The sequence below is a fragment of the Pristiophorus japonicus genome, unplaced genomic scaffold (assembly GCF_044704955.1).
Source record: "Pristiophorus japonicus isolate sPriJap1 unplaced genomic scaffold, sPriJap1.hap1 HAP1_SCAFFOLD_75, whole genome shotgun sequence".
Classification (NCBI taxonomy): Eukaryota; Metazoa; Chordata; class Chondrichthyes; family Pristiophoridae; genus Pristiophorus; species Pristiophorus japonicus.
This window is the reverse complement of record NW_027254666.1, coordinates 1,436,181-1,457,683: the sequence shown is the minus strand read 5'-3', so window position 1 is coordinate 1,457,683 and position 21,503 is coordinate 1,436,181.

Genomic DNA, 21,503 nt, shown 5'->3' with positions numbered 1-21,503 from the left:
AGCACTGAGCCCATCTGCACCCCACTAGTCACTGCCTGCCTTATGAAAAGGACCCGTTCATCCCGAATCTCTGCTTCCTGTGTGCCAACTGGATCTCTACCCACGTCAAAATATTACCACCAATACCATGTGCATTAATGTTGCACAACCATCTCTTGTGTGGGCCTTTGTCCAACGTTTTTTGAAAGACACCACAACCACTGGTTCCGCCTTGTCCACTCTAGTCGTTAAATCCTCAAACAATTCTTGAAGATTGGTCAAGCATGAAGAGGGCTTACTTCCACGCCGACAAATGATGCGTTGGGAGCGAAATCGAGGAGCATAATTTAGGCAAGTTATTGTGAAGTCCAAAAACGTTAGGGTAGTAATAGTGGTAATTGGAAAACAGCGTATTCACATCATGCGGAGGGAGATCTGTGCCGTGTGTGGGAAGCAAATCAATAATTCATCCGGCGTGCAGAAGCACGCGATAGTTCACACTGACGAGAGCTACCACTCAGAGGCTCTTACTGTGGAAAGTCTTTTACGGACTCGTTCCATCTGCTGACACACCTAAGAGTTCACACTAGAGAGAGATTGTTTACCTGCCACGGGCGTGCGAAGGGATTCACTCAGTCCACGAACTCCCTGGAACTGCAGTGGATTCACAGCGGAGAGAAACAAGTTAAATCTTAGAATAAGGGGACATTAAAAACAGAGAAACATATAAAATAGATGCAGGAGTACGCCATTCGGCCCTTTGAACCTGCACCACCATTCAATAAGATCATGGCTGATCATTCACCTCAGTACCAATTTACTCCTTTCTCTCCATAACCCTTCATCCATTTAGCTGTAAGGGCCATATCTAACTCCCTCTTGACTTTATCCAATTAACTGGCATTAACAAATCTCTGCAGTGGGGAATTCCACAGTTTAAGAACTCCCTGAGTGAAGACGTTTCTCCTCATTTCAGTCCTAAATGGCCTACCCCTTATCCTAAGACTGTCCCCTGGTTCTGGACTTCTACAACATCGGGAACATTCTTCCTGCATCTACCCTGTCGAGTCCGGTCAGAATGTTAGTTCTTTCTATGAGATCCCTTCTCATCCTTCTGAAATCCAATGAATACGTCCCAGTCGCTCCAGTCTCTCCTCATATATGTGTCCTTCCATCTAGGGAATCACTCTGGTAAAGCTTTGCTGCACTCCCTCAATACCAAGAGCGTCCTTGCTCGGATTAGGAGACCACAATTGAACACAATATTCCAGGTGAGGCCTCACTGAGGCCCTGTACAACTGCAGTAAGACCTCCATGCTACTCTATTCAAATCCCCTCGCTCTGAGGGCCAACATTCAATTTGCCTTCTTCACCACCTGCTGTACATGCAAGCCATCTTTAAATGGCTGATGTACCATGACAGCCAGGTCTCGTTGCACCTACCCTTTTCCTAATCTGCTGCCATTCAGATAATATTCTGAATGGCGGAAGATTAGGAAAAGGGGAGATGCAACGCCCATTTAAACCTGATATGATTAGGAATTTATTCTCTCAAAGCTTAGTAGAGGTGTTCAATTCGCTGCCTCAGAGCGCTGTGGAAGGTGGGTTATTGAATATAATTAAGACAGAAATGGACAGTTTCTTAACAGAAGTGGGGATAAGGGGTTATGGAGAGCAGGCAGGGAAGTTGACAATAATCCGTGGTCAGATCAGGCATGGTCGTATTAAATGGTGGAGCAGGCTCGAAGAGTCGTGTGGCCTGCTCCTGATCCTATTTCTCATGTTCTTATGTCCTTACGCTGTTAAACGTACCGTGTATGGCAATGGTCCCACCCATGATGGTGCATCAGCGAGTTCACACTGAGGAAAGCAGTGCAAGGAAGGTAGTGCAGGGGTCCAATGCATTCAGTCCCCTTCAAAACAGATACACCGCATTGGGTATTTTTGAGGGGGATGACTCATCGGGTGGGAGTAGCAGCAGCCAATGTCAAGGCACCGTGGGTGGATCTGCTGCACAGGAGGGCAGGGAAATCAGTGGGAAAGCTCTCTTGAGAGGGGATTCGATTGTAATGGGAATAGATAAGCCTTTCTGCAGCCGCAACCGAGACGCCAGGATGGTATGTTGCCTCCCTGGTGCAAAAGTCAAGAATGTCTTGAAGCGGGTGAAGGACATTCTGAAAATGGAGGGTAAACAGCCAATTGTGGTGCTGTTGGTAACAACGATGTCGGTAAAAAACGGGCTCAGTTCCTCCGAGACGAATTTGGGGAGGTAGGAGCTAAATTAAAAGGTAGGATCTCAAAGGTAGTAATCTCAAGATTGGTACCAGTGCCACGTGCTAGTCACAGGAGGAATCGCAGGATAGCTCAGATCGATACGTGGCTTGAGAAGTGGGGCAAGAGGGAGGGATTCAATTTACTAGGACAAGCGAATCGGTTCTGGGGGAGGTGGGACCAGTACAAACCAGACGGTCTGCACCTGGGCAGGACCGGAACCAATGTCCCAGGGGGAGTGTTTGTTGGTGATGTTGGGGAGGACTTAAACTAACATCACGGGGGATGGGAACCTATGCAGGGAGACAGAGGGATGTAAAATGGAGACAGAAGCAAAAGATAGAATGGGGAATAGTGAAGGTGGAGGGCAGATATACCCAAGGCAAAAAACAAAAAGGGCCGCACAACAGAAAAATTCTGAAGAGGGAAAGTGTGTTAAAAAGACAAGCCTGAAAGCTCTGTGCCGCAATGCGAGGAGTATTAGGAATAAGGTGGACGTATTAACTGCTCAGACAGCATTGCATGGATATGATGTATTTTGCATCACAGAGAAATGGCTCCAGTTTGAGCAAGTTTGGGAACGCAACAGCCAGGGGTATTCAACATTTCGAAGGTTAGGAGAGAGGAAAAGAAGTCCGGGTGGCGTTGCTGATTAAAGAAGAAAGTAATGCTGTAATAAGGAGGAACTTTAGACTGGATGATGTGGAATAGGTATGGGTGGTGCGGCGGAATTCCAAAGGGCAGAAAACGTTCGTGGTACTTGTGTACAGATCAGCAAAGAGTAGTAGTGATGTAGGACACAGCATCTAACAGGAAATAAGCGGTGTGTGCAATAAAGGAACATCAGTTATCATGGGCGACTTTAATCTGCATATTGATTGGGCAAACCAAACTGGCAGCGATGTGGTGGGGGAGGATTTCCCGGAGTGTATTAGGGGTGGTTTCTGGACCAATATGTCTTGGAACCAACTAGAGAGCTGGTGATGTATAATGAGAAGGGACTATTTAGCAATATTTTTGTGCGAGGCCCCTTGGGGAAGAGTGACCGTAATATGGTAGATTTCAATATTAAGATGGAGAGTGGCACATTTAATTTGGAAACAAGGGTGCTGAACTTAAGGAAACGTAACTTCGACGGTATGAGGCGTGAATTGGCTAGAATAGACTTGCAAAGGATACTTAAACGGTTGATGGTGGATAAGCAATGGCAAACATTTGAAGATCACATGGATGAACTTCAGCAATTGTACATCTCTGTCTAGAGTAAAAATAAAACGGGGAAGGTGGCTCAACCATGGCTAACAAGGGAAAATAAGGATAGTGTTAAAGCCAAGGAAGAGGCATAAAAACTGGTTGAAAAAGCTACAAACCTGAGGACTGGGAGAAATTTAGAATTCAACAGAGGAGGACTAATGATTTAATTGAGAGGGGGAACATAGATTACAAGAGGTGGCTTGCAGGTACGTAAAAACAGACTGCAAAAGCTTCTAAAGAAATGTGAAGAGAAAAAGTCTAGTGAAGGCAAATATAGGTCGCTTGCAAGCGGATTCAGGTGAAATTATAAAGGGGAAGAATGCAATGGCAGACCAATTGAACAAATACTTCCGTTCTTTATTCACGAAGGAATGCACAAATAACCTTCCGAATGTTCGAGGGGACAATGTGTCCAGTGAGGAGGAACTGAAGGATATCCTTTTCAGGCAGGACATTGTTTGCTGGAATTTAATTGGATTGAAGGCAGATAAATACCAGGAGCCTGATAGTGTGCAACCAGAGTACATAAGGAGGTGGCCCTAGAAATAGTGGATGCATTGGTGATCATTTTCCAGCAGTCTATCGATTCTGGATCAGTTCCTATGGACTGAAGGGTAGCTAACGTAACATCACTTTTTAAAAAAGAAGGGAGAGCGAAAACGGGTAATTATAGATCAGTTAGACTGACATGAGTAGTGGGGCAAATGTTGGAATCATTCGTTAAGGATGAAAAAGCAGCGCATTTGGAAAGCAGTGACAAGTACGGACCAAGTCAGCTTGGATTTATGAAAGGTAAATCATGCTTGACGAATCTTCTGGCATTTTTTGGCGATGCAACTAACAGAGTGGACAAGGGAGAAACAGTGGATGTGGTGTATTTGACTTTCAAAAGGCTTTTGACAAGGTCCTGCACGAGAGATTGGTGTGCAAAATCAAAGCTCATGGTCTAGGAGGTAGTGTACTGATAGAGAATTGGTTGGCAGACAGGAAGCAGAGAGTCGGGATAAACGGATCCTTTTCAGAATGGGAGGCAGTGACGAGTGGAGTGCCGCAGGGCTCAGTGCTATGACTCCAGCTCTTTATAATATACATTAACGATTTAGATGAAGGAATTGAGTGTAATATCTCCAAGTTTGCTGATGACATTAAACTGGGTGGCGGTGTGAGCTGTGAGAAGGATGTTAAAGGGCTGCAGGGTGACTTAAGCAGGGAAGGTGAGTGGTCAAATGCATGGCAGATGCAGTATAATGTGCAATTGGTGGCAAAAACACGAAGGTAGAATATTATCCGATTGGCGGCAGATTAAGAAAAGGGGAGATGCAATCAGACCTTTGTATCATGGTTCATCAGTCGTTGAAAGTTGACATGCGGGTACAGCAGGCAGTGAAGAAGGCACATTGCAATGTTGACCTTTATAGCTAGGGGATTTGTGAATAGTAACAGGGTGGTATTACTGCAGTTGTACAGGGCCTTGGTGAGGCCTCACCTGTAGTATTCTGTTCAGTTTTGGTCTCCTAATCTGAGGAAGGACGTTCTTGCTATTGAGGGAGTGCAGCGAAGGTTCACCAGACTGATTCCCGGGATGGCTGGATTGTCATGTGAGGAGAGATTGGATCAACCGCGCCTTGATTCACTGGTGTTTCGAAGGATGAGAGGGGATCTGAGGCAACTTGAGAGGTTAGATGTGGGAAGAATGTTCCCGATGTTAGGGAAGGGACTTTGTCTTAGGATATGAGGTTTGCCATTTCGGACTGACATCAGGAGAAACTTCTTCACTCAGAGAGTTCTTAACCGATGGAATTCCCTGCCTCAGAGAGTTGTTGATGCCAATTCATTGGATATATTCAAGAGGGAGTTAGATATGGCGCTTACAGCTAAGGGGATCAAGGGGTATGGAGAGAAAGCAGGAGAGGTGTACTGAGGGAATGTTCAAGCCATGATCTTATTGAATGACGATGCACTCCCGAAGTGCAGATTGGCCTGCTCCTGCACCTATTTTCTCTGTTTCTCTATGTCTATGTTCAACTGCTCCCAGTGTGGGAAGTGAGGTACTTATTAGAGCTATCTGCTGAAAGACACACCGAACAGTTCACAAAAGACTCCCCCTGTTCACTTCTGCTGTTAGTGCTAGTTTTAATCACATCCAGGTCTGAACTGTACCTGAGCTGTGGTTAATATTCTGGATATTTTTCAAATAAAGGAAAGAGTGATGGGCTTTTTAAAGGGCTGACTTCCAATGCTTTAAATTACCAAGTAAGTCGTCAATACATCCGAAAATAAGATTCATTCTTCTGGCCGGACGTTGCAATTAGATGACTCTGTGAATGATCTGAGCCATCACGATCTGTTCAGTAGTGACACCTGCGTCCAGCAGATGGGGATGTTCCACAATTTAACTCCAACTAAGAGGCGCGGAAATGTTCCCGAGAAAAGTATGTGTGAGGAGAGCTCAGGGTCAGATTCTGAGCATACAGCTCCCCACAGGGTCATCATACACTGCACCCTCCCTGGGGCAGCTCTGGGCCAGACACTGAACATACTGCACCCTACAGGAACATCACACACTGCACCCTCCCTGGGGCAGCTCTGGGTCAGACACTGAACATACTGCACCCTACAGGGACATCACACACTGCCCCTCCGTGGGGCAGCTCAGCGTCAGACTCACCACTTACTGCATCCCACAGGGACATTTCTCACTGCCCCCTACCTGGGGCAGCTCAGGATTAGACACTGAGCATTCTGCACCCCACAGCGTCATCATACTTTGCCCGCTCCATGGGGCAGCTCAGGGTCAGACAATTCACCCCGCAGTGATATCGCGCACATCACCGTCCCTGGGGCAGCCCAGGGTCAGACTCACGCCTTACTGCAATCCACAGGGACATCACACACGGCGCCCTCTCTGCGGCAGGTCAGATTCAGAAACTGCACCGCAAAGGGACATCACACACTGCCCCATCCCTGGGGCAGCTCAAGAACATGACTTGAACAATCTGCACCTCACAGAGCGATCACAACCTGCATCCGCCTGTAAGAATACAGGCTTTGGAGTGTATTTTGAGGAATTAGGCATTGCAAGTGTAAAATAAACCAAAGGCATTCATTGAAAAGCTTGCTTCTGCAAAGAAAAAGACACTGCTTTGGATTTTATGCTGACGCAAGGTCCTGGCTCTGCCACCAGTCACTATGGTGTTACGTCACACATTATCACTGCGAAACAAATGTATTATCCATGGGAAATAATACGGAGGAGCTCAGATCTGTCTTCGTTTGTCGTTCATCTCACTTCTCTGAACGTAGAATCACACAGAGCACTTCCAAACTGTTGAAAATAAAAAAATTATAAATCGTTTTTTCAAATTGTAATGCACTTAATTATAACTCGTTACGATCAAAATCCTGTGTTGCGTCGTCAGCATGGAAACGGAAAAGCATAACAGAAAAAGCTTGTACTGAGGTTGAAGATAAGATCTTCCAAAACCAATGCAGGGAGAGAAAGTGTCCCAGGCTCCAGACTGGGAAGATGTGTATCTATAGGAGTTTAAGAGCGAAATACCTGAATTAGGGGTAAAGTAATTCGGTGTAATTAAAATAAAGAAAGAACGTCTGAGAGTAGGATTTAAAGTGCGTTCATGGTCGAATAGCTGTATTAGGCAGAAACACTGAAGTCAGAGAAATTCTCTTAGGAGATAAGTGCACCCACAAGATTTATGCAGACAGCTCACAAATATAATGAGAGGAGGCCACGATGTTCCTACCACAGGAGATAACAGGGACAATCCCTCTTTTAAGCAGAGGGTAGCCATATGTCTGCCAAGGAAATTAGCCTGAGAATTCGCCTGAGAAGACCTTCGCAGAAAAGTTACACAAAACCTGCAGTGGCTTTTCCCGAGCAACAGTCGCTAGAACTGAATGAACCAATGGAATCATTAGAATTTACTGTATCCAATAAAATTAATGTAACTGTACCACCAAATGAAATTGCTGTCACCTGTATTAATCAATAGAAGAATTCCCCGTGTAGTTCCATCATTTTGACTGTATTTGAAGTGTATAAGAATGTAACTGCGGAGCTTGTCCCATGAGAATCGCGTTGAGAGCAGTCAGTAACGGTACTAATTAGGCTGGATCTCCGTTGATTAATCTGGTTTTAATAAACAACACTTTTCTCTATAAAAGACCTTTCTTGTGAGTGTTATATTTCTAATAATCCACACCAGGAGATACACGCTTGGACAGATTTTTCGGTAGATCCATTCCTGGGGTGTATCTTCGTGAATTTGGATTATTCTCATCGTGATCGTGTCAGGAAAGGCACCGATCCAGAGACGGGCAGACGGCATACCAGTAGCAGGAACGAGGAATAATCCTTCCTCCATCCCAAATCACCATCACGAGTAATATAATTCTCATTTTTAATTAGAAAACTTCTGCTAAACTCCGTTGTTAATTTTCGCTTATCCTTAAATAAAATGTGAACTATTCGCACTGTGGTGTCAGCTTCAGTCTTTTGAGCAGACAGTCCAAAGAGAGTTGAAACTTAATCTTACGCAGGCACATCATACACTGCCCTCTCGTCGGGGCAGCTCACAGTCACTCACTGCTCAAAGTGCCACCACCCCACCACCAACCCACAGGGACATCATACACTGCTCCCTCCCTGGGGCAGCTCAGGGTCAGGCACTGAACAAACTGCAATTCACAGGGACGTCACACATTACCCCCTCCCTGGGGCAGCTCAGGGTCAGACACTGAACAAACTGCACTCCACAGGGACATCACACATTACCCCTTCCCTGGGGCAACTCAGGGTCATAATTTCAACATACTGCTCTCCACAGAGACATCACACATTATCCCCTCTCGGGGGCAGTTCAGGGTCAGACACTGAAAATACTGCTCTCCACAGGGACATCACAAATTATCCCCTCCCTGGGGCAGTTCAGGGTCATCATTGCAAAATACTGCTCTCCACAGAGACATTAGACACGGCCGGCTCAGGGTCACTCGCTGCATAAAGTGCCAACCCCCCACAGGGACATCACACACTGCCCCCTCCCTGGGGCAGCTCACAGTCACTCACTGCTCAAAGTGCTCCCCCCGCCCCCGATCACGTATTGACGTCACAAACTGCACGCTCCCTGGGGCAGCTCAGGATCAGACGCTGCACCCCACAGGAACATCACGCAACGCCCTTTCCCTCGGGCAGCTGAGGGTCAGACACTGCACGGACAGGGACATCACACACTGCTCCCTCCCTGGGGTAGCTCAGGGTGAGACACTACACCCCACAGGGACATCACACACTTCCCCATCCCTGGAGCTTCCAGGTTCAGACACTGCACCCCACAGGGACATCACACACTGCCCCCTCCCTGGAGCTTCTCAGGGTCAGACACTGAACCCACAGGGACATCACACACTGCCCCCTCCCTGGGGCAGCTCAGGGCCAGACACTGAACAGACTGCACACCACAGAAGCATCACATACTGCCCGCTCCCTGGGGCAGTTCAGCTAAGATACTGAACATACTGAACCCCACAGGGACATCACACACTGCCCAATCCATAGGGCTGCTCAGGGACATCACCTGAATAAACTGTACGTCACATGGAGATCACAAACTGCATCCACCTGCAAGAACACTGGCTTTGGAGAGTATTTTTCAGGATGAGGCATTGCAAGTGTAAAATGAACCAAAGACTTTATTTGAAAAACTTGCTTCTGCAATGACAAGCACATGGCTTTGGATTTTCTGCTGACGCAAGGATCTGGCTCTGTCACCAGTAACTTTGGTGTTAGAATCACACATTATCACTGGGAAACACACGTATTATCACTTGGAAATAACACCGGGGAGCTCAGAACTTTCTTAGTTTATCGCTCATCTAGCTTCTTTCAAGGTAGATTCACACAGAAAATTTGCAAACTGTTGAAAATAATAAATAATGTAGTTTCACCTTCAGTACATTGAGCAGACAATCCAGAGAGACTTCCAATTTAATCTTACACAGGGACATCACACACGGCCCCCTCCCCGGGGCAGCTCAGTTTCACTCACTGAACAATATGCCCTGCCCCCCACCCCCCACGGAGACATCACACACTGCTCCCACACCGGATCAGTTCACGGTCACTCACTGCACATTATTCCCCCCCCGGCCCACACAGGGACATCACACACTGCCCCCTCCCCGGGGCAGCTCACGGTCACTCACTGTCCCGACTGTGAAATCACAGGATATCAATCCCTGGGGAAGCTCATTGTTAGGAACTGCACATACATCAACCCACATTGACATAAAAACATCACCCTCACGTAGGTAGCTCGGCGTCATAAAGTGAAAAGGCTGCACCCTTGCGGTGATGCGCACACTGCCCCAACATGGCGAAGTCAGTGTTGGAGGAATTGCAGCTAGAAGGGAATCTACTCCACACCTTCTTGCCATGAATCCAGAATCGGATCCGGACCGAATCCTGCAATTCCCGGCTGCACTCTGTGAAGCCACAGACACCACGGGAATCACACGGACCCTACAGAAAATCACACTCGCTCCCACCGCAGGCCCCACAGGTTAGGGCAATCGACCTGGGACAGTGGGATCATTGTCTCTCCAAAGGATTGTTTGCTCCATCCACTCCCAGAACCCAAAATTTTGGCTAACAGACCTGAGCGATTGGGTCATGAAACGGAAGAAGTCATATCTCCCCCATTCCAGACCCCACAGGTGAACAGCTCTGTCATTTCTCCACAGCAGTTATACTCCCTTGAAGATGCTGACTCGGGATCGGGGGAGAATTAATCACTGAACTTCTTCGATTGATACCACAAGTCATACAATTGAAACCTCTCATCGGCCGCTGTCCGAGTCTCAACCAGAACCTCTCTCACGGTCTCCTGTCCGACGCCCCCCCCGCCCCCTCACCAGTCCCTGTGCAGACTAAACCACACCTTCACTCATGATCCCCTGTCCCAATCTGAACCAGACTGACATAGACTCTCCTTCACCAGTCCTGTCGCAGATTGATTCAGATACTCTCACCAGTCTCTGTTTCAGGGTGAACAAGACGGAACCAGATCCGCCCACCAGTCCCTGTGCAATGCTGAAGAACAAGCGTCCCCACTCGCTCCTGTCCCATTCCGTAGCAGACTGAAACAGACACTGCCTCACGAGCGCCTGTCCCAGACTGAATCAGACTGAACCAGATGTTCCCACTTCCACTGTTCCAGTCTTCAACAGAGTGAAATCGACCCCCTCACCAGGCACTGTCACAGTATGCACCAGACGGAAGTGGACCTCCATCACCATCCTCTGTCCCAGTATGAAAAACACTGACCCAAACCATCCCTCACCATCTCCATTCGCAGTGTGAACCACACTGAGGCAAACCCTCTGTCACCAGCCTCTGTCCCATCCTGAACCAGACTGAATCAGACTCATCCTCACCATCCACTGACCCAGTCAGAACCAGACAGACCCAGACCTCCTTCACAATTCACCGTCCCAGTCTGAACCAGACTGACCCAGACCAGTCCCCGCCAGCCCCTGTACCAGACAGCAATAGACTGAACCAAACCTACTGCACCAACCACCGACCAGGTCTAAACCTGGCTGAAGCAGAAACTCCCGAATCAGTCCTCTCTCAGTTTGTACAAGAAACTCCCTAATCAGCCGCACTCCCAGTCTGAACCAGAAACTCCCTAATCAGACCCTCTCCTAGTATTAACCAGAAACACCATAATCAGTCCCCCTCCCAGTCTGACCAGAAAATCCTTAATCCGTCCCTGTCCCAGAGTGAACCAAACCCTCCCTATTCAGTACATTTCCCAGTATGAACCACAACATTCCTAATCAGTCCTGTCCTAGACAGAAAGAGAAACTCCCTAATCAGTCCATTTCCCAGTCTGAACCAGAAACGCCCTAATTTGTACTTGTCTGAGAATAAACCAGAAACTCTCTAATCAATCCCTGTCCCAGTCTAAACCAGAAACTCCGCAATCAGTCCCTGCCCCAGACATTATCAGAAAGTCCATAATCAGTCCCTGTCCCAGTCTGGACCAGAAACTCCGTAACCATTCATAGTCACAACAGAAACCAGAAACTCCTGAATCAGTCCCGGTCCCAGACTGAGCCACAAACGACCGAATCAACCGCTGTCCCAGTCAGAACCAGAAACTCTATAATCAGTAACTCTCCCAGTCTGAACCAGACTATCTTTAATCAATTCCCCGTCCCAGACTGAACCGGAAACTCGCTAATCGGCCACTGTCCCAGACTGAACCAGATACTCCTTAATCAGTCCCTTTCCCAGTCTGAACATGAAACTACCTAATCAACCCCTGTCCCAGAATGAACCAGACCCTCCCTATCAGTCCCTGCCCCAATCTCATAGAAACATATCCGATTCTGTCGGTTATACGATAGGTTACATGCGGGTAGAGTGTTCCCGATCTTGGTGAAGCCCATAACCAAGGGACACAGTCCTCGGATAACGGGTAGGCCATTTAGGACTGAGATGAGGAGAAACCTATTCACTCAGAGAGTTGTTAACCTGTGGAATTACCTACCGGAGAGAGCTGTTGATGGCAGTTCAATGGATATATTCAAGAGTGAGTTAGATATGGCCCTTATGGCTAAGGGGATCAAGGGGTATGAAGAGGAAGCAAAAAAGCGGTACTGAGGTGAATGATCAGTCATAATCTTATTGAATGGTGGTGCAGGCGCGAAGGACAGAATAGTTACTCCTGCAACTATTTTCTATGTTTCTATGTTTCTCAGCCCCAAACTGAACCGGACCCTCTCTAATCAGTCCCCGTCCCAGTCAGAACCGGAAACAACCTAAATCAGCCCCTGTCCCAGACTGAACCAGAAACTTCAGAATCAGTCCCTGTCCCAGTCTGAACCAGAAACTCCCTAGTCGGTCCCTGTCCTCGTCTAAGCCAGTAACGCCCTAATCAGACCCTCTCCCAGACTGAACCAGAAACACCCTAATCCGTCCCTTTCCCAATATGAACAAGAAACTCCCAAATCATTTCCTTTCCCAGTTTGAACCAGAAACGCCCTATCAGTCCCTACCCCTGACTGAATTAGATACTCTCTATTCAGTACACCTCCTCGTCTTAACCAGAAACTCAATAATCAGTCCCGATACCAGAGTGAACCAAACCCTCCCTAATAAGACCTTGTCGCAGTCTGAACTCGCCACTACATAATCAGTCCCTGTCCCAAACTGAACCAGAATTTCCCGAATCAGTCATTATCCCAGACAGAACCAAAACGTCCCTAATCAGTTCTTATCCCAGACTGAACCAGATACTCCCGATTCAGTACCTCTTTGAGTCTGCATCAAAAACCCCACGATTAGTCCCCATCTCAGAGTGCACCAGACCCTCCCTAATCAGCCTCTGTCCAAGTCAGAACCAGAAACTCCCGAATCATTCACTCTCCCAGTCTGACCCAGACTCTCCCTAAACAATTCCCCATCCCAGACTGAACCGGAAACACAGTAATCGGCTCCTGAACCAGACTGAACCAGATACTCGCTAATCAGTACCTTTCCCAGTCTGAACATGAAACTCCCTAATCAGCCCCTGTCCCATACTGAATCAGACCCTCTCAAATCAGGCCCTGTCCCAATCTCATAGAAACATATACGATTCTGACGGTTACAGTATAGGTTACATGCGGGTAGAATGTTCCCGATGTTGGGGAAGCCCATCGCAAGGGGACAAAGTCTTCAGATAACGGGTAGGCCATTTAGGACTGAGATGAGGAGAAACCTTTTCACTCAGAGAGTTGTTAATCGGTCGAATTTCCTGCCGCACAGAGTTGTTGATGCCAGTTCATTGGATATATTCAAGAGTGAGTTACATATTACCCTTACGGATAAGTGGAAAAAGGGATATGTAGAGAAAGCAGGAAAGGGGTACTGAGGTGCATGCTCAGCCATGATCTTATTGAATGGTGGTGCAGGTTAGAAGGAGCGAATGGACGACTCCTGCAACAATTTTCTATGTTTCTATGTTTCTATGTCCCAAACTGAAGCAGACCCTCACTAATCAGTCCCTGTCCCAGTCTGAACCGCAAAATCCCTAATTAGCCCCTGTCCCAGACTGAACCAGAAACTCCCTCATCTTTCCCTGTCCCAGACTGAACGAGAAACTCCCTAATCGGTCCCTGTCCTAGTCTCAGCCAGAAACGTCCTAATCAGTTCCTCTCCAAGTCTGAACCAGAAAGTTCCTAATCAGTCCCTATCGCAGTCTGAACCAGAAACTCCCAAATCAGTCCCTCTTCCAGTTTGAACCAGAAACTCCCTAATCAGTCAATTTCCCAGACTGAACCAGATACTCCCTATTCAGTACATCCCTTGGCCTGAACCAGAAACTACATAATTAGTCTTTATCCCAGACTGAACCAGACCCTCGCTAATCAGATCCTGTCACAGTCTGAACCAGAACGATCTCAATCAGTCCCTGTCACAGACTGAAACAGAAATTCCCTAATCAGTCCCTATCCCAGACTGATCCAGAAACTCACTAATCAGTCCCTATCCCAGACTGAACCAGAAACTCCCGAATCAGTCCCTATCCCAGACTGAACCAGATACTCCCTATTCAGTACCTCTCGTAGTCTGAACCAAAAACTCTAGAATCTGACCCTGTCTCAGTCTGAACCAGAAACTACCTAATCAGTCCCTGTCCCAGATTTAACAGAAACTCCATAATCAGTCCCTATCCCAGTGTGAACCAGAAACTCCATAATCAGTCCCTGTCCCAGACTGAACCCGAAACTCCCTAATCCGTATCTGTCCTAGACTGAATCAGGAAATCCCGAATCAGTTCTTGTCACAGACTAAACCAGAAACTCTCAAGTCAGTCCATGTCCCAGACTGAACAGAAATTCCCGAATTAGTTTCTGTCACAGACTGAATCCGAAACTCACTAATCAGTCCCTGTTCCAGACTGAACCTGAAATTCCCTTATCAGTTCCTCTCACACAGTGAAACAGAAACTCTCTAATCAGCAACTGTCGCTGTCTGAACTGGAAACTCCCTACTCAGTCACTGTCCCAGAGTGCAGTAAAACATTGCTAATCAGTCCTATCAGACTGAACAAAAACTCCATAATCAGTCCCTGTTCCAGACTGAACCTGAAATTCCCTTATCAGTTCCTCTCACACACTGAAACAGAAACTCCCTAATCAGCAACTGTGGCAGTCTGAACTGGAAACTCCCGAATCAGTCACTGTCCCAGAGTGAAGCAAAAGATTCCTAATCAGTACTATCCTAGGCTGAACAAAAAACTCGATAATCAGTCCCTGTCGTACGCTGAACCTGTCCGTCCTTAACCAGAGCCTATCCAGGCTGAACCAGAATCTCTCTAATCATTGCCGGCCCAGTCTGAACCAGAAACTGTGTGATCAGTCCCAATCCCAGACTGAACAAGAAACTCCCTAATCAATCCCTGTCTCTATCTGAAGGAGACCGTCCCAAATCAGACACTGTCAAAGTCTGAACCAGAAGCTCCCGAATCAGTTCCTGTCCCAGATTGAGCCAGAAACTCCGTAATCAGGCCCTTTTCCAAGCTGAACCAGAAAGTCACGAATCAGCCCTGTCCCAGTCTGAACCACACCTTTCCTAATCTGTCCCTGTCCGAGTCTGAACCAGAATACCTGTCCCAGTCTGTCCCAGACGTAACCATCAACTCCATAATAAGCCCCGCTCCCAGTCTGAACCAGAAGCACCCCAATCAGTCCCTATCCCTGTCTGGACCAAAGCCTCCCTATTTTTCCCTGTCCCAGTCTGAACCCGAAACTCCCTTATCGTTCCCTTTCCCAGACTGAACCTGACCCTTCCTAATCATTGCCTGTCCCAGTCTGAAACAGAATCTCCCTTATTCGTCCATTTCCCAGACTAAAGCAGACCCTTATCTAATCAGTCCTTGTCTCAGACTGAACCAGAAACTCGCTAATCTGTCCCTGTTCAAGTCGGAATCAGAAATACCCTAATCACTCCTGTCCCAGTCTGTACCATAAACTCCCGAATCAGTCCCTGTCCCAGTCTGAATCAGAAACTCGCTAATCATTCTCCTGCCCCAGTCTGAACCAGACCATCTCTAATTAGCCCCCGTCACAGTCTGAACCAGACCCTCCCTAATCAGCCGCTCTCCCAGTCTGAACCAGACCCAGCGGTCGCACATTTACCTTGTATAAGGCTAGCACTAGCTCAGATGTAAGGAGCTGGTTATTTACCGGGTAATTAATGGACATCTGGAACAAGGTGTCATTTCATGTGGTGAATGCAATTTCGCTAAGTTCCTTCAACTGAGAGCTGGATCTCAAGGAATTCACGGTTAGTGTGTTCTTCTGGACAACGTTTCTATTACCGAGATTGGACCCAGAAATATTTCATAGATTTTTCCCCCCAAATTGGAGTATTTGTTTCTGCTTGTTTGCCTGTCCCATGAGATCACACTGGTTTGGTTTGGTAGGTGTGGATATATTCTAGTACACAAGGTGTCGGAATTGTGTTATGAAAGCACGGTGGAAAGAGTGTCTTTACCTGTCCGTAATTATTCAAATGTCTCGATAATTCATGCCACTTTCTATATTTGGACATTTAATCGTATTCTGTCGCAGGACTGACAGAGAACTCATTGGTCAGTGCTTTCGAATAAGACGTCAGATCATGGCCCAGGAAATGATGGACATACAAGGTCCCATGGGAGAAGACGAGAGATTTCTCCCCTCTGCCGATGCAGAATAACCTGTTATTTCTCATAGAAACTTCATTGAAGAGATAGATAAATATACAATCGTATCAATTGGCCACCTCGTAGTGAACACGTGACACACTCGGTGATACGGGTACCAATTCCCCAATCGGAACATACACCAACAAAATGATTTGCTTTACTTCTTCTTCAACCACTATATACAAACTGAACAGTTAATTCAGTCTCACTGAGAGTATCACCGATGTTATAAGAGCAGACTCGTTATGCTTCAACTGCATAAAACACTGGTTCAGCCACAGTTAGAGTGCAATTCCTGCACATCTACTACAGGAAAGTTGTGATTGCACAAGAGAGGTTACAGAGGATATTTAAGAGGATGTTGCCTGGACAGGAGAATGTTGGCTATGATGCAAGATTGGATAGGCTGCGGTTGGTTGGTTTCGAACAGAGAAGGGAGACATTGTTGAGGTGTATAAAATTATCAAGGGACTAGATAGAGTGGATATTTCCCTTAGCAGAGTAGCCAACAACCAGGGTCACAGACTTAAAGTAATTGGTCGACGGTTTAGAGGGGATTTGAAGGGAAATGTATTCATGCCAAGAGTGGTGGGGGTCTGGAACGCACTGCCTGAAAGGAAGGTAGAGGTAGAAATGCTCACCACCTTTAAAAAGAGCATTGGATGTGCACTTAACCTGCTGTAACCCACAGGGATACGGACCCAGAGCTGAATGGTTGGGTTAGACTGGATAGCTCTTAGTCGGCCTGCGGAGACAGGATAGGTCAAAAATGGCCTCCATCCGTGCTGTGAATTTCTATGATTCTATGATCGTGCTGACCTCGAGTCTGGAGATTATGGTTACATACATTTGTGTAAAAATTATATAATTTAAGAAATTTAATTTGAAGGACATTGTTTTCTACGGAGAAAAAGTAATCCTATCTTGACAACATTATTACCAGGTGGATATAGTGGGTTGGTACATAGTGATAAAGTACCAAGTATTTGAGTGAGAGGCGCGTGTTAATGGTCGGGGAGTGCACTGTTGTGTTCAGGGTTGTTGGGGAAGGGGAAATGAGGGGTTGTAGCAGATTGTGTCAGGAGCAGCGTCAACCCCTGATCACCAGCCGACAGGGCGCAGAGGAATGAAAAGGATATCACTGCTTTATTCCCAACGCTACTGGCATCCCGCGAAATATAAACAGACGAGTTACCTCCTCCTGTTCCCAGGTACCTTTAATCTATTTCGTACCAGTTAGTCATTTCGATTCACATAACCTAGAACGGTCGCATAGTGGTTATGTTACTGGACTAGTAATCCAGTAATGACCTCGAGATATAAAAGCCCAATATGGCTTCCGGGGCATTTCAGTACAGTTACTTAATTAAGTCTGCAATAAAAAGCTATTGGCAGTAATTGTGACCAGGAAGCTACCGTACAAGTGAAAACAATATTTCCGGATTGTCTTAAAAGCCCATCTATTAAACTCGTTCATTACAGGGAAATCTACCGTACTTACACAGTCTGGCATATATTTGTGACTCCAGACCAAGAGCGCGGATCCAGATTTAGTTTAGGTCTAACTGATCTCTGAAACGGTCTACCGAGCCATTCAGTTGTACCGAGAACAACGGATGCAGAAGGCGGTTCACCACCACCTTCTCAAGGACAGTTAGGGATGGGCAATAAATCACGGCCTTGCCAGCGACGGCCACATCCCATAAACGGATAAATAAAAGGAACCCTGTACCAATGGAACTTTCTTATACTCTTCCAGCAACACGATACGCTGCTACCAACAATGGTATGGTTAACAAAGAAAATACTTCCCAGGCTTCAAAAACAATAGCCCCTCAATACCATTGACCTTTTCTGCAAGATCGACATAGAATAACCAAAGAAAGCAGGCCGATTTCTCCAAACAGGGAGGGCATGGAGGATAATTCCGACTGTAAGCACTCGACATCGAAATCTGGCACCAAAGTGTCAGTTGTGACTCAATGGGAGCAATCACTTCAGTGGCGGAATGTCAGAGGTTCCAGTCCCACACCACAGACTTCAGCATATGCTCTAGGCTGGCACTCCAGTGCAGCACTGAGGGAGTGGGCCAACGTCCATAGTGCTGTCTTTTTTGTGAGATATGAAAGCAAGGCCCCATCTACTTGCTCAGATTCCATGCCATTATGTACACAAACAGCAAGCCTTTCTTTCGTCGCTTTTGCCACATGCCTGATATCAATGATTTTATTACCAACAGCGTTCAAATTATTCCCCAAACCAAAACCAGATGCATTAATCTATCCCTTATAACAAGTCAGTAAAAGTAAGAATCGTAACCCATAACAGTTAATACTAAACCAAGTCATATATTACTTAACTAATTACATTTAGTAACAATCACACAATGACACAGCACAGAATGAGGCCATTCGAACCATCATGATTGTGTAGGCTCTTTGAAAGTGCTACCCATTCGTGCCACTACAGTGCTCTTTCCCCATTGGCCTGTGAATGTTTCCCTTTAAACGATATATGCAATTACATTTTGATGGTTACCGTTGAAGCGGCCTCAAAAATCTTTTCCAGCAGTGCATTCCAGATCATGATAACGTGGTGCATAAAAAACCCTCCTCATCAGCCCAGTGGCTATTTATTTGGTATTTAACTTAAATACGAATAAGAGGTGATCTTATCGAAATGTATAGGATTATGAGGGGCTCGACAAAGTGGATGCAAATGGGATGTTTCCACTTATGGGGGAGACTAGAATTAGGAAGCATAATCTTAGAATAAGAGGCCGACAATTTAACACTGAGATGAGAAGGAATTTCTTCTCTCAGAGTGTTGTAATTCTGTAAAATTCGCTGCCTCAGAGAGCTGTGGAAGCTGGGTCATTGAATAACTTTAAGATCGAGAGAGACAGTTTCTAAACCGATAAGGGAATACGGGGACATTGGTAGCGGACACGAATATTGACCTGAGTCCATGATCGGATCAACCATGATGATATTAAATGGCGGAGCAGTCTCGAGCGGCCATATGGTCCACTCCTGCTCATATTTCTTATGTTCCTATGTTCTTATGTAAATATGTGTCCGATGGTACAGCCCCTCTTCCCAGTGGAAGCAGTCTACCCTATCTGTCCTGTAAATAAATCCAATAATGTTGAACACCTCTGTTAAATCTCGTCGTATTCCACTTTGCTCTATAAGAAGAATCGCAGCCTCTCTATTCTCTCCACGTAACGGGATTCCCTCATCCCTGGGATCTTTGTGTTAAATCCCTCAGCTTCATCTTCAAGGCAGATATACTTCATATAAATGGAGCCAGGAATTGGACACATTACTCCAGATTATACCTCATCTCTAATTTACAAAGATTTAGAATAACTTCCTTGTGTTTATAATCTATATAATATAAGAATTAGGAACAGGAGTAAGCCATCTTGCCCCTCGAGCCTGCTCCGCCTTTCAACTAGATTATGGCTGATCTGGCCGTGGACTCAGCTCCACTTACACGCCCGCTCTCCATAACCCTTAATTCCCTTATTGGTTAAAAATCTATCCATCTGTGATTTGAATACACTCAATGAGCTAGCCTCAACGACTTCCTTGGGCAGAGAATTCCACAGATTCACAACCCTCTGGGAGAAGAAATGCCTTCAAGGCAGATATACTTGGTTTTAAATTGGCTCCACCGTATTTTGAGGCTATGCCCCCGAGTTCCCGTCTCCCCGACCAGTGGAACAACCGCTCTGCCTCTATCTTGTAATTATCCTTTGGCATACCATGATGTGGATTTTTTCTTTCGTTATTTTCCTTTCCAATCCTCTGCTTGAAATCCGAGGTCAATGACTGGGCATCCTTGTGGTTCTGGGTCGTTTTGCTTTGGGCTCTTGTGATGTTTGGGATCTCTATCTTACACAAGAACATTCCCCAAAAGCAACCATTACCGCATTGTGATTCACTAATGGGCTTGAGTGTAGTCCCCTCCAGTTCCCTAGTGATGTTTTATCTTACCCACACACACTTGTGTGGATTTCCTTGGTTCGAGCTGTTCGTGCATGTCCATGATTGGTTCAGCCATGACGGACCCTGTTCCAGGCTTGTCCATTCCACTTCATTTCGCCCCCTTTTGCATTTTCCGTGAAAGATTGAGTTTGTATTGGAAATATTTTATTGATCGCCCTCTGGACAACTTATCGCTGGGTCGTGGTATAAGATGTATTTAGCCAGTATTCCTCCGACTCAGACTAAGGTCCTGTAAAACAGAACATGTTTTCCGCGCATCACCAGTCGGTTCGGGTTTCATGTTATGCATAATGTTTCAACTGTATCCAATGTGTCCACCGTCCGGTTCCCCTTATCGCCACAAACATGCAGCTGTGGCTTACCATTATTAACTGGTGAGTGCCTGTCCATTTTGGTGAGAATCCTGGCTTTTCGGCGTATATTTCTACCGTTACCTTGCTCCCAATCTGTGGTTTCTGAGCCTTTTGTTCCTTGGTGCCAGCTTCCCAGTCCTTGATCACTTGCTGATCCCTGGTGTATGCCTCAGATCTTGTAATTGTTAACATAATTGCGTCACTAATCTCCTTACTCGGTCCCGGTAGGATCTGACTAAGGTCCGATATCATCAGTCCCCATCACAAGAAACGCAGGTGATCTCATTGCTCTTCCTGTAATTAGTTCGAAAGGCGTGCGGCTCGTGGTCCGGTTTCGGCTCACCCTGAACTTCGTTCAAATGAGGGTCAGTATATCTACCCATCCTTTTCCTCTTTCGTTGATCACTTTGGCCAGTGCCTTCTTCAGGGTCCTATTCACTCGTTCTACTAATCCGGATGATTCCGGATGATTGGGGATATGGAATTTTTGTCCGGTTCCCATTCGGCAGCATGTTTGTTTCATTACTTGACCAGTGAGGTTTATAACCTGATCTGAGTCTATCTGTAAGGGCAATCCTCAACTAGGTATAATTTCTTCTGCTAATATTCCAGCCACCGTCTCATTGAGCAATATTTGTTGTGATTGCTTTTCCCCATTTTCTGAATTGATCTATTATAACCAAGCAATTCATTTTCCCCAAGTGAATTGACACTGGGTCGTTGAATCCTGTCAGCATGTTTTACCATGCTCCCTTTGGTCGGGGTTGCTCTCTCATTCTCAACTTTGTTTTTCCACCAATGTAATGCTTTGCGCATGTTAAGCACTTCCTGCACTAATTTTCTATATATCTTCCCATTCCCTTTAACCACCAACA